Here is a 15,391-nt window from a genome sequence, read left to right as displayed (position 1 = left end):
TCCAGCCACCACTAATGCGATTGTCCCACTACCCAGTCACCACACTTCTGCAATTGTCACACTATCCAGTCACCATTAGTCCAGTTGTTTCTTTATCCAGTCACCACTAACACTGTTGTTCTTTATCCAGCCGCCATTAGTCCAGTTGTTTGTTTATCAAGCCACCACTAATACTGTTGTTCTTTATCCAGCCACCATTAGTCCAGTTGTTTCTTTGTCCAGCCATCACTTATGCAATTGTCACACTATCCAGCCATGATTAGTCCAGTTGTTTCTTTATCCAGACACCACTAATACAATTGTCACACTATCCAGCCACCATTAGTCCAGTTGTTTCTTTGTCCAGCCACCACTAATGCAATTGTCACACTATCCAGCCACTATTAGTCCAGTTGTTTCTTTATCCAGCCACCACTAATGCAATTGTTACACTATCCAGCCATGATTAGTCCAGTTGTTTCTTTATCCAGACACCACTAATACAATTGTCACACTATCCAACCTCCATTAGTCCAGTTGTTTCTTTGTCCAGCCACCCCTAATGCGATTGTCCCACTACCCAGTCACCACACTTCTGCAATTGTCACTCTATCCAGCCACCATTAGTCCAGTTGTTTCTTTATCCAACCACCACTAATGCGNCCACCATTAGTCCAGTTGTTTCTTTATTCAGCCACCATTAGGCCAGTTGTTTCTTTATCCAGCCACCATTAGTCCAGTTGTTTCTTTATCCAACCACCATTACTCCAGTTGTTTCTTTATCCAGCCACCACTAATGCAATTGTCACACTAACCAGTCACAATTAGTTCAATTGTTTCTTTATCCAGCCACCATTAGTCCAGTTGTTTCTTTATCCAGCCACCATTAGTCCAGTTGTTTCTTTATCCAGCCACCATTAGTCCAGTTGTTTCTTTATCCAGCCACCACTAATGCAATTGTCCCACTATCCAGCCACCNTAATCTCAGTCTCGGGCTAAGATTCTGTAACATCCCAACCTCGGCTTACACCTCGGTTGGGATTATGTTACAGAATCTTAGCCCTCGTCTGAGATAACTCGATCTCGCTCAGTTACAGGTAATAGATTTTATTAGTCATGATCATGACGTTACCTTTGTGACGTCATAACTGAGATTATATGATGGTGTTATGTTTATTCGTAAGTTATGAAAACTTGGACAATAGTATTCACAGTATAAATGCAATGGTTTTCACAGTATAAATACTGAATACGTTCGTTCATATATCAAATAAAACGCACGTTTAGAGCTGTTGTGTCGGTGCTGTGAACTCAAGTCTTGCACGAAATTTTCTACTCAACTAAAATTAGATTGGGATGATGTGTGGTCTCTGAGATTCTAGGTACTTAGGATAACTCAAGGATTATATATGTAACTATAGTAAAGCTATATATATGCTGTCGACATCAAGTCTTAAAGATAGTGTTATCTCCGTCATACATACCACATAGAAAATACCCGGTCTGTTTAAATTGATACGAAGAACAACACAAAATAAATCAATTTTCTTATTCAAAAATCAGCAGAAATATCTGATGCGGTATGCTTTTCCTATAAATCATTTCAAAATTATGTTATTCTTATCCAAAATAGAATGTGCTATATGTAACTATTACGAAAGCGGTAGCATGCTACAAGAAGTTATTTTAATGAGACTTCAAGTACAGCTCTCCAAACTCTGCGAAATCGCGCTTATTTTTTTGTGGGATGAGACCTAAAATTAACACCGCATGTAAACACATAACAAGGTTTACTTGTATTGATTACGGGCGGGTATGCAGGGGAGGTCACATAACTGAAGAGCGACCATATCTCCCTAGCTGTACCGATGATTCATGCGTTACTTTGTACCTATAATTACATTCTGGGGCAGCTCCCCCTCCTCTATAAACTCTCCCCATGTGTATACCAGATAGTAAGGGGAGGGGGGCTGGGAGAGATGGGGGTTATCATCGCGCTCGTCAATACACAGGAAAAACAGACCTGTACCTACATCAGGTTGTGTGGCTGTTTTTTTACGAACAAGTATTTAGATTTGAAATAATCAAAGACACATGTTTGTTCATAATTCGTTCAATACTCTTTCCAGTAGAAGACATTGTTTTTGGAAGGTATAATGGAAAGTAAGGGGTGGTATCGGGATAATGTTTGAAAGGATTAATAGATGAACTCTCCAACCCCTCTTCAAATCGGTATATAACTGAAAAAACATACATTTATACAACAATATACAGTCTCATACTTACATGTCTGGAAGCAGTATACACTAATGATATATATATATATATACAGATCCCGATAACGTCACAGGCAGCAACTACAAAACTACTAAAATTGAAATGTCTTGCTCAAGTCATCTTCACAACATATCGTTTAAACTCTAAAATATGTTTACATCTGCAGTCTAACACTGTGTAATCCACCGCGAGTCCTTGTCTGTCTAGTCGCTCGGGAGAAGGCAGAGCCCTACTCTCCCAATATACCGGAGGAGACAGATTTGCCCACGTACTCATTCTCCATAGTCTCGACGTACACACGTTGTTTGCTAGTTGCTGGTTCCCCCCGCCTGTATCTTTTGGTATATCCCAGTGCGTAAGGGGTCCAATTACAGCACGCGCGAACACCGCCACACGTGGGCTGACGTGTCTCAATCGACTCAATAAATATATCGGTATGTGTATACCTGGAGAAACAATGGGCAATATTAACGTTAGATCTATTGTTCTAACACCCCAGGTATCTTCTACCTGCGATTGGTGTGATCAATATAGATATTCCTACAAAATATACAAATATCCTGCGCACGCGTTGTGAACATGTTATAGATATAGAGAATCGTTAATATCGTTTTTTGATATAACGTATTTAAATTTGTGATATAACAAATCATATATGATATATTACGTTTAAAAAATGTAATATCATATTATCACGTTTTGGAATAAGTAATAGCAAAACACAAAACGGCAGTGAATACGAATCCGGTTCCAGATAGAAAACGAACGCAAAGACAATTTCTTGCAATTTGTAATGCTCCGGAAAATTTCAAAAGAGTAGGTTAGTATATATACTACCTTAATTACTGTGACGTATTATTCCATTTGTAGAAAATGTATTATTCTACACATGGTGATCATTAACACTGTAGATATTCGGACCATCCCTGGCAAAATAATTAGCCAATCACTTTCTAACACCATCTTAACCGCCAGACTTCAGTTGACCAGCTGCTGAAAAGATTTGTCCATAATTTTGATTTTTTTGTTTTATTGGGTTCAACAACCTTTAAACTGCTAAGGTCATTTAAGGACGTGCCTCCATGTGTGTAACAGGAGAGGAAAAATGCATGGCTAGACCGGGATTCGAACCCGGGACCCTTCGAACTCTAGACGGATGCTCTACCACCTGAGATATTTGGTAGCCGACGATTGACCCAGTCTAGTTCCGCTACATTCCTCCCTCCTTTAACAAAGTCTTCGACCATCAAGACACACGAGACCCTATACCACATTCTATGGGTATATTTAGTTGGGCACTAAATGTAACAGGAGAGGAAAAATGCACGGCAAGACCAGGGTTCGAACACGGGACCCTCCGAATTGTACACGGATGCTCTACCACCTGAGCTATTTGGTAGCCGACGATCGACCCAGTCCAGTGCCGCTACATGTGTATTGTGTGCTGGAGGCAGTATACTGATGTGTTTGCCTCCTTACTATAGCCCGGATCTGATGCCCACTTTATAGTGTTACCTCACTGAAATATCATGCCGAAGACACTGAGCACACTATTCCACCTGGTCTCACTATACTGACAACGGTTAACCAGTTGTTACCAGTACTCCAAATGCTGAAAGTGTAACAGGGAATAGCAACTGCCACTTTTAACGACTTTTGTATTTCCCAACCCATTGCCTTCCATGCTTCGGCGAACATTTAACGCTAAGGTAAAACATGAAATATCGCCAAGCAAGGCGCTAGGAAACATAAAAGATTGTTGAGAAAATAAAGAGCTCAAATGTTGTAATTGGTCCAGCAGATACATTTTGATCGTTTTTGTGTCCCCAAATAGAGGACTATAAAGAAAATCTCAAATTTTGGGATGGGCTATCACATTGGTTTTTTATTTAGCCGGTGACCGTAAGTTAAATATTTTACTAACCAAACTCCGTCATAAATGCAGCCCTTTAAATGATGATCTCTTTAATGTTAACCTAATCAACTCTCCTATTTGTGCATGTGGATATCCTAATGAAAATGCTCATCATTTCTTTTTTACATGCAGTATATATACTGATCAAAGAGTTGAAATGTTTAGAAATCTTCATGAATACTTACCTCTAAGCTTAGAGAAATTATTGTATGGCCATGAAGATTATTCGAGTGACGAAAATAAAAATGTATTTATATATGTCCAACAGTATGTATCGAGTACTCGCAGGTTTTAAATTTGGTCACGTTCTTCTGTCTCCTCTCCAACAGTCCTCATTATCTTTCATATTCATTTCTTAGCTTGTGTCCGTATTACATGGCATAACGTACACTTGTGTGTTCCTTATTATTTTAGTAATCCTCTGTAATGTTTAACTTTCTTTTAAGTGCACGAGAGCGTGAATGCAAGAAGTGTGCGTGTGCTGGAATGTATGTAATATAGGCATGTGATGGGCCATTCAGTTACAGCCAGTGCGGTAGAAACGAATTTTCGAGAAAGGATGGAATGAAAAGGAGAAAGACACAAAGCACGGGACGTGACGAACTGTTGAATAGTTGAAAGTATGGAATAGTGCCAGGATATCACTGCGCTGACTGTGCTGGATGGTTCCATTTTCATGACCAAATTTCAAAATATACCATAATTTGTAAATAAAAGTAAGAATGAATGTGTGCATTATATGTTGAATATTGAGATGTACATTATAATTTATAAACTGCAATGAATAAGTAACATTCTCTCTCTCTCTCTCTCTCTCTCTCTCTCTCTCTCTCTCTCTCTCTCTCTCTCTCTCTCTCTCTCTCCCAATAATAGATAAATGTATTGATTTAAACTATGAAATCCATCTTATGATGTGTATATACAATTATTTATCTTATAAGGAAAGGGCGTTAATAATGTTCATGTAACTTGTGCCCAATCCTCTTGCATTTTTTTGGCAATAAAATATGTTTAAACTAAATAAACAGCTAAGGACGAATGAAGATTTCTGCTTTTTGAGACGCTAAAAGGATGTACTGTATACCGCGAAATTTTCGCTGCAGTTCGATTTTCGCCTTTTCGCTCTCCGTGGCGAGGGCGAATTTATCATTTAGGCGAATTTAAATAAACAGCATCATATTCATAGTAATAAAATGTAAAGGGAGAAATTAGCACTGGGCGAAAACAACTATCATTGGCGAAGGGCGAAAGTTTGACTGGGCGAAAATCCCGGTATAAAATACTGTGAGACCTCAAGTCATGCATGACAGTCTCAGTGAAAAGGAAAATCACGTGGGAGATCACGAGGAAGAAGATATCATCAACATGGAATCTACCATTGATGGATCCTACCCTCAGAAAATCATGTCGGCGTATGCGGAGAAAACGGACCAAAAAGTGAAGAGGAAGAAGGATGCAAGTGACTATACAGCACATTTGAAAATAGAGAATTTATTGAACAGAGAGGGAGAAAATACCACAGCATGCCACCAAATAATTCTTAACGATAGGATGTTCGGCAATTCGAATAAGTTCTACACCAGGAATAAACGCACTAGCAACGAAAACATTCCAATTTCTGTCACCATAATGGGTAAAATGTAAGTATGGCTGTATCAATGGCATCCTCAATAGTGAATAGTTATATTATCATCCTTGTTGTCTATTCTTCAGTGGAGAAGTGAGAATAGTATATCAATGGTGTTATTTTTACAACTCTTAGACTTCAACAGTTGCCATAGTTCACCGTGTCTTCAACACTGGCAAATGTTTTGGAAGAGTAGCAGACAAATACGATCGTTACTGTATGATTGTCATTTTGACCAAGTTTCCTATGTATACCCTATGTATACATGTAAATTGGGTGGTCGGATGGAGCAGTGGATAGTGCGTTCATGTTTCACCAAGACGGCTGGGGTTCAAGTATGACGTCACCTGCCCGACCACGTGAGTTTTTCTCCGGATATTTAAGTTGTCTCCTTCCTTCTAACTGATTGTTTTGCATATCCTCAACGAAAGGTCTAAATAGTGGTCTCTTAACGCAGTTGGTCTGTTAATGAAAGTTCAAATCACAATGGAATCACTTAAACGGGGAACATTAAACTTTGTCTCTTACTACAGGTGATCTCTTACAGAAGGTGGTCGTTGAGCAGGTTTGATAAATCTACCAGTATTTAAAGGACTTTAACGAATACCCTCAAAGCACCATACATAAGATGTGTACGGTGTACACGGGAACTGTCGGCATTTTCCGTAAACAAGAAAAATACCAACAGGTGTTACTGACGGGAGAGTACACATTTCCGCTACGTAAAACGAGAAAATAATAAGAAAAAAATGTATTTTCTCGTTGACGGAAAGTGCCGACGGTTCCCGATCATGCCTTACAAAAAGTCCCGAAATTTGTTTATGAAGGTCGTTGAAGTCCAATATGAGACAAACTAACGTGTTCACATTTAAACGTAGACGACCATTAACGCTCAAAACGTGATAGGAAATGCTTTACGTGTTAAATTAATTATCCGTGTAATGTGTTACTGCTTACTTAATTTAAACTAAAAGGTGCACTGTGGCAACCCTTCATGTAAAAATGCTCCGTCGTGTAAAAAGAAATACATTTAGAATGTACAGTATCCCTTAATATCTAATAATAAAAAGACATTTTTTACAAGGCGCTATATGGTATAAGAACTCCAACAACCAAGGTGGAATACCAAATGATCTAGGGTGGGTGTTGCGGTATATGTCATTATGTGATGTGTCATTTGAGTAAAGTGGCACTATAAAAGATGCCGTTGGAAGCATGGTCCCTCCACAAACGGAGCACAATACATCTCCAGTACACACGCAGGCATGCACACATAGGGGGATATTAGCCAGGTGACATACGACTGGTAGTGAGCGCTTGATAAGTCAGCTCATGCAATTTCTTTATTTTTTTATTGATTAATGTACTGTTTTATATATATGATAATTGTATTGATTGTATAAATTGTATATCTATGTACTGTAAAGCGCTTTAGAGTAGCTTAGTCTAGCAAGATATGGCGCTATATCAATTATTTTACATTTAGGGGTGCGCCACGGCAACCCTCAATGTAAAGAAAATCTCCAACCCGTAAATAAATGTACATACATGTGTGTGCGTTACCCCTTAATATTTATGTTATATATCTCAAGGTTTTTTTTTAACATTAAGCGTTATCACACACATGATAGACTATAGTTTTACGTAACAGGTATGTGTGCTCCCCGTCATTAACGTGTTGTACCCTCACTCCTCAGTACACCTGTTGGTAAAGTACACATTCTCGAGCTCCCCAAATCAGTATCACATGAGGATATTCGAGGCGTGGCCTTCATTTCATGTAAATATACATCATCCTCTGTTACACTGGGTATAGTCTATCGCATTATCAATCTACGAAGTTGATACGAATTAGCAAATCGACGATAAAATCGCATTTCATATAGCAGTTAGCACAGCTGCATGGGTTTTGGCGCGCATAACTGTTCACGTCTTCTGATGACTGTAAACAGGAGAGTCGAAATCAGTCTTTTTCTTCCCATTAAATCTCAGAATCTGGTATAGAACGGCCGATACTGACATTGTCAATATCATTTAGTGTTATTATTATTATCATTATTTCCTTTATTTCCTCCAGAATCATTTTTCGGAGTGTAGGCTTACATAGCTGGAAAAAAATGTCTACCAGGCCCTAGAAGCAATCACACGTGTTCTGAGAACACCTGCTAATATGAGTATTAACAACTAAAAGTTTCACTTGCTAATGCTAAGACTGAAAAGCCCTTAAGGTTCAACAAGCCCCTTAAAAGATGTTGAAGTCACCTAAAATTCCAACCCCCTGATTGAACTTGTAAATTGGCTATTAAAAATACATAATAGCCATGTTAACGTAGTCGAAAATAAGGCATTAAAGGTGATGTCGTCATAGAAATAGCTCACCGGATTTATAACATGTCAATCTCTTCTGGGACCCAACTGAGTGCTAAGAAATGACCCACAAAGTTTATTTATATGCCTAGGTCATGCGGCGCTTTATTTCTCTTCTCCTAGCTGTTGAGAGGAATTTCTAGCTCAAATAAAGATAGATGTTGCCATGCGAAACCACTAAAATCATAGTAAAATCACCTAGTAATGTATTTCAACAGATTACAAATAAGAAAACAATGGTTAAGTATCTTTAATCGATAAATGAACTTTAGATGGGGTGCCATCTAATAACATTCTGTGATGTTAAAAAAGGGCTAGACAAGTTATGAACATTGAAGCTGAAATGTGATATAATGGTTATAACATGTCAAGCTTTTTATAAAAACATTAAATGTTAAGAATGGACACTTAATGGTCATAAGTCTGTGGTTTTAACATATATATATACCAGTAAAATATGTTGTTTCACTATGATTTTTGTATATTTCCATAGCAACAATCATGTACTTGTGAGTCCAGTAAGCCTCTCTTCACGTAGTTTAAGGGAAATTAAGGTCTGCATGACCTAGGTACATATGTATATAAATGAACTTTGAAAAATATGTCATTTCGTGGCATTCAGTTAGGTCGCTAAAGAGATTGACATGTTATAAGTCAAGTGAGCTAATTTTTAATGAAGACATCAGCCTTAATGCTTTATTATTGACTCCGTTAACCTGGTTATGTACATTTTAAGTAGATTGTGTAAATACATATATTCCGATTTTTAATAAGGGTATCTGAATATGGAATATGAAATTTAGGGTGATTATTTCATCTTTTAGGAGGCTTGTCGAACCTTAAACGATTATCTGAGGACAACACGGTATAATATGTTCCGTCGGACTAAAATTTTTAAGAAGATTTTTTTTAATTTCTTTCCATTTTTATGATTGATATTAGTCCTAAACAAAGAAATCAATAAAAATATATGATTGAAAAAAATCTTTATTTTTTTTAGCATACATTTATTCTACACCACTGGGTGGCATCTCATGCATGTCTGTTCTGTGAAAGGTATATATTATATACAACCTATTGTGTTTTATTACATTGTTCGCCCTTAATTACTTCAGCTATCAATAGGATGTTAAAACCCCTATAAAACCAGACCAAACCGGCAGTAATCTTCATCTTCAAGCTTTTGATAAAATTAACATGGGGTTATCTCCCTTGACCTATCAATACGGTGGAATAAATCTGCAAAGTCTGGTACCCATGTTTAATTTAATTTGAAACTTCAACAAATTTTTTATCTTTACATCGATCGCTGACGTGTTTATAGTTCAAATTTTATTTCATCGTCAATGTTTTGCAGTAGAACAACCAATACATATTTCAAACCAGGATATGTATATCCGTATGCTCATAACGTCCTACGGTCAATATATGACATCATACATTTGGGTTCAGTGGAGGCAGGAAAGTTTACATTTGTCTCTATGTCCTGTCAATAACATCGTAAACTAACTGTACAGTCAGTATACGTTTTATTTTCATTGTTATACGTTGTTTTTTATTATGCATTAAATACGTATATAAGCTCTTGAAAAGGGAGCTGATACTAGTATATTTTTATTTTCTATTGATTAAGAAACCATTGGATAACAAAAGTACTTTATCAGAGCTTTACTGATATCGGTGACAGGAATTAACTTTTGACCCGGATGCCTCTTTATTCGCATTGCACAATTAAACTTATATACGATTAAATACATTTTGATTGTAAATTACGCAAAGGTGATAGCGGGTTACAGCACGAAGTCTTATATCGGGAATTCAAACAAAAAAAACCATGATTGTATGACGATGACTATCGTTATCGGTATTGTAAAAGTAGAATTTGAATATGAACACAAGACAAACACTTGTGATTGCACATTTATAATTTTGTAATAGATACAGTATGTAAAAAAAAAAAATAATTGCACCCTATATATTGCACCCTATATATACAGCTGTTTCATCCTTCTAGACTCGTCGGTGATGCTAGCGGCCAAAAATAAAGTGAAAATCCATACTGGTCTAAAATATTCTAATATATTCAAATGAACACAGATCACAGAGTTATAATTTTAAGAAGACCTCGGTCTTATCTATTTGGCCCATCTTTTTCTTCTCCTGGAATGTGTTTAGTGGCGGTGTAAGATTTATCTCCCTTGAATTATAAGTTGCGGTTGTTTCGGAGACTCATTTTATAGCGTTGCATCTTGTAATAACGTAAATCATATATATTTCAAGATGTATGCTACCTTACTTTAACACGCATCTCCTTTAAAAAGAGTTCCGTACAAACCTGTCAATAATTTTCCATTACGATGATTTGCACTTGGTTATATATTAGGTCTTGCTAGCACTTCGGTAGACCTTCATCACACAGCTGTTGTGAAGCTTAATTGACGTCATAAGAATGTGGCGCCCAAGATTACGTTAAACCCCACACTTTGTTGATCAGTGCAGTTATATTAACGGCGTTGCAAATGAAAAAAAAAGTAACGAATAGAAAACGTGTTTCTGCTGGTATCTATTACTTACAAATGGTGATCAATCATGTAGTAATGTTCATAGGTTTGTGTATGTACCAAAAATGTACAAAAACAACAACTTATATTACCGTCGCCTCATCTGCAGCTGCAACAGAAAAAAAACGCGGCTTTGAAAACAGTGACTTGAACAGTTCTGATTTGTCAATATAGAATCGATAAAGGACCTTAATCATCACATATGAATTTATAAAATTTATTATGTCTCCACTGTAGTGAAGAAAGGAATTTCTGATTTTATTTTTCAAATTGATCACTGATTTTTAACTTGTAAAAATGTAATAAATATAAACTATTATTCATATTTAGGAGAAATAATTGACTGAAAATAGTTTGAATAACTAATTCAGTTTGACAGCAGTGACCTACTTTTTATCAGATAGGTTTTCCATTAGCTTAGTTTGCGTCAATCATAATACTTTGTATTTGTTAATTGGTTTATTATGGGTATTGTCGGTCATGTGACTCAGTAGCACCCAAAAGAAATAGGTCATCATTTCATATCGCCGGAGTGTCAGGGAATACTTCTTATTTATATACGTATAGTGTTCTTCATCAGTTGCAAAAATTCGTTAAAGTGGGTACATCCAATCTCACACATCATAATTTACTATTTGGAATCGAGTCAAATTGCCAATTACTGTGAGGATGTTGAGTTGTGACGGGAGACTATTTCTGGCTGGACTCCTGTCGATAATGACCGCCGCAACAACAGATTGGCCCGCCCTCCTATAGTGGGAATCAACATCAGATGCAAGCGACCCTAGCTTCATAATATCACATCAATCTACTGACATTGTCATATAGGACAATGGGTATATATATGAAATAGGCACATTTCTTAAAAAGCATAGTCAACTTGACAAGATGAAAACATTTGATTATTTTACATGATATTTGTCATAAATCCTAAATTACATTATCGCTTAAAATTTCATGTATTCAGTTTCTATATAGCCTCTATTTTTTTATATTTTTTTTTTTATATATAAAATCATTGAATAGATTTGAATTACTTATATATTTAAATATTGTCATTAAGCTGACCGAGATTTCAATTACTTCACTGATTTGACAAGATAACACTGGATTTGATTACGACGGAGATATTGAAAGGCATATATATCTTCACCGGAACCAGTGGTCGTATGTAGCGGTCAGTCCTCCGTGTACGTACTCGCACGTGCAATAACGTATCGGTGATTAGTCGACGAACGGACAATAAAACAATTATATATGTAATAGGTATACAATGATTACCGAATATTATTTATTGAACCATCTCAGTGATAATAGGGGGTCTAATGATGCGCTGAAAGTCGACGTCTCTTCGGCAATCCCCGTACGTAATACTACAGTTCTTGGATACACCATTGTTCCTTTGAAAATAGAAAACATATTTATAGTATAGTTTAACTTTACTGACTCACGTGCAGTTTGCTATAACGGAAGTCAAAGTTGAGATTACTTTTTATAAATTTTGCTGAGTCAACGCTTGGGCCAGCTCCTGGAAATAAGACGACTGGTTTTAACGTATGTATAGACACCGACTTAAACCACAGGGACATGGTGATTTGTTACAGCTATATCTAAACCTAAGCTGAGGTTTTCAGAGCATTTGCACACGTTTTCGGTGTTTACGCGGTCATTGTGGGTGACATTTTTTTACCGAGGATTGATTTCTCTGAACACCCCTGTTCAGGTCCAAATAGAACTGTAACAAATTATCAGGCCCCTGTGGCGTAACCGTGTCGCGAATGGGCGACATTTCAGGTAATTAAGACGGCCAAAACCAACACTTGAACACTGTTTTGCTACAGAAAAGCGACTGGTGTGCGCTAGCGCGTTATCTCAAAGAAAAATAACGTCAACGCCATGACGTTATAAATTTGTCTCGATATTGTACCCATATACAAAATTCCATCATTAACAAAAACGAGAGAAATAAAGCGATAAAGCCGGAAACATAACATGAATTCGACTAGACAAATCTGCAGTTTCCACCAATCCATTCAGTTCAGTAAGAGTAACATTAAGATACCAGAATAAAACCCTGTATGTATTATTAAATACTGGACAGGTGTTCGTGCAGTCACGTATTGTTTTAATGGACCATTAAGAAAGATTTTGTTGACTGAAATACGCATATTCCATCAAAAAGTCTAACATATTGATACTTTAATGACAGTATCACGCAAAGTAATAACGGAACCCGTCTTTACAAGACACGACAGGATATGACTCCCCGGTCAATTTCGTGGTGCATCTTCAGAACAAATCGTTAATACTTTTTGCTATAATTAATGTATACAAAAAAAAATATCTATAAACTATAAAATTAACCTTTGTATGAGAATCTTCCGCGTTTAATCAGGTGTTGTCTTAAAAATATGGGAGGGGGAGAGGGGGAGAAATCGGATTTGACCAACATAATTGGCCTTAACGGAGCGAACGGAAGCAGAAAATTGTTGCCGGTGTCAGTCCATGTGCCATATGTTTGAGCTATTTGTAAACGTGTAATTTGTGGCGGCGAGAGCGATAAAGCCACGCGTATCTCCAAGTGTTCATTAATTACAGGTTTAACTTGACCGCCACACGTCAAAGGTGTGAATACACTGGATCACTTACCTGGACCAGCTATTGCTGCGGTCAGGGACTGCAACACTTGACCAGTCTAGAGGCTGACACAAGGGTTATTCCCCCCTTTTTTTTAAATTCAAGAAAAATCAACAGCAAAATCTATCCAGTATTTTCAGGTATCACATAGGAATGAAATTACTCTTATTATTGCATTCCTTAGGGACCCTCAACAAAGGAGAGGTCAAAAAGATCAATTCACGAACGAATGGGATACATTGATAGAATTATTTAAAACTTTTTAAACCCTCGCACATCGGATCCTTCCTATACCGACACAAATCAGGTTTCTCCTTGTAAGATATGACAGTGTCGGTAAAATCCATACTTAAGTTATAGGTTTCTAATTGTACATGGATAACGTAAGAATTGTTTTATATATGCTTTCAAATAATAAATACGTGAACGAAGTGCCAGTTTTTCATAGTCCATATATTGGCAGGAAAACTAACCGTTTTTACAAGACAGGAAAGGATAGGACTCTCCGATCAATTCCTTGGAGCATCTTCAGAAACGATCGCTAATACTCAGCACTAAATACTTCTACCATTGACGAAATGCCCCGTTTGTGACCTCACACTCACACGTGCGTTGAGTGGTCAACGTCGTGCCCGTGCCCTACCTTGTTAACCGTTATAATGGACTTGTCGCCACGGTCAGTGTTTATGGTCGTGCCCTATCTGTCGCACGTCCGTCCTCATTAGCTCACCGCCTTGTCCGGCCTGGCGGTCACTATTTTGGACCACACATGTCAGTGCGCACGTCGTGATAAACGGTCAACCAACGGCAGTCTGTGATTGGTGGTTTGAAAAATTACAATATTGTCAGATTTTATTATCATTCCTTTATTTTACCATAGACGTACAAAACTATATACGACTCTAATTTTACATAATATTGTGGCAGTTTGAAATAGATTAATGGTTACAGGCGTCCATCATTGATGCTGTGTTGCTATGTTTACAAAAGAAACAATTTGTCAATCTGGCTTAACAAATTACAATATTGTCAACAATGTCAATACCGACTCGGGTCGCAAAAGATGGATGGTTGAATTGCTAACCGTTTGCTGCTTTCGTTTACATTCGCACACATATAAATAATAATTACCAAGGACAAAATTTGCATACCGATCTATTCAATTTGAGAACAAAACATTTTAATATATTATATTAGGATAGTAACATATCACAGATAACATTATCATAACACAGGTTTGGAAAGTCAAGACTATGTCACATGTGTAATTATAAAATTAATGAGATAATAAAATGTCATGCAAAGCATAAATTCTCATGTTGTATTTCAGAAATTGTGTCTAATATACATATATACCAATATGGCCAATTGTAAAATTTGACCGAATATATGCTAACATTGCATGAGCTAAGACAAAAAAAAATGTTGTAGAATATAAAATTAATATCTAAGAGTGCATTACGTATATAATAAATGTTAATAGTTTAAGGAGCAAATATATAAGTAAAAGGCCTAGAAATCTACACTTCATCATTGACACGCAGGTCGTTGATCTTAATTTGGTATTTACGACAAGTCAGCACTGAAGAGTCAAAGATGAATCCGTTAACAGGTGAATTTTAGCATTCTTCATGAATTTTGCATTAATTCCCAACTTTATATTTGCAGAAAATAAAGCCTTACAGCAAGTGCTTGCTACCTTTCCGAAAGACCGGTTTTCATTGGTCGCAGTAAAAAGTTTAGTAACTCATACCAAGGATCCTCAGGATCCTGTCTCCGACTATAGCGATCTAAGCGGCTGATAAAGGCTAAAAAGCTTCTGTAAGTACTGATGAGCTCTTCCATTTAGCACGTGCGTTGTACATCAAAATTTTGTACTTCAGCCAGTATCCAAGAGTTAAATAATGCAATGAATATAGCACTGGTAGGATCCATAAAGAATGCTCCTGATCAGGTAAAATGTTGATTTTACAATGCTATTTACCTATTTCTTCATAATCAGTGCATTTTCTAAATGGTTTTAAATTA

This window comes from Mizuhopecten yessoensis, unplaced genomic scaffold (assembly GCF_002113885.1).
Source record: "Mizuhopecten yessoensis strain PY_sf001 unplaced genomic scaffold, ASM211388v2 scaffold1407, whole genome shotgun sequence".
In the NCBI taxonomy this organism is placed as follows: Eukaryota; Metazoa; Mollusca; class Bivalvia; order Pectinida; family Pectinidae; genus Mizuhopecten; species Mizuhopecten yessoensis.
This window is presented reverse-complemented; position numbering follows the sequence as displayed.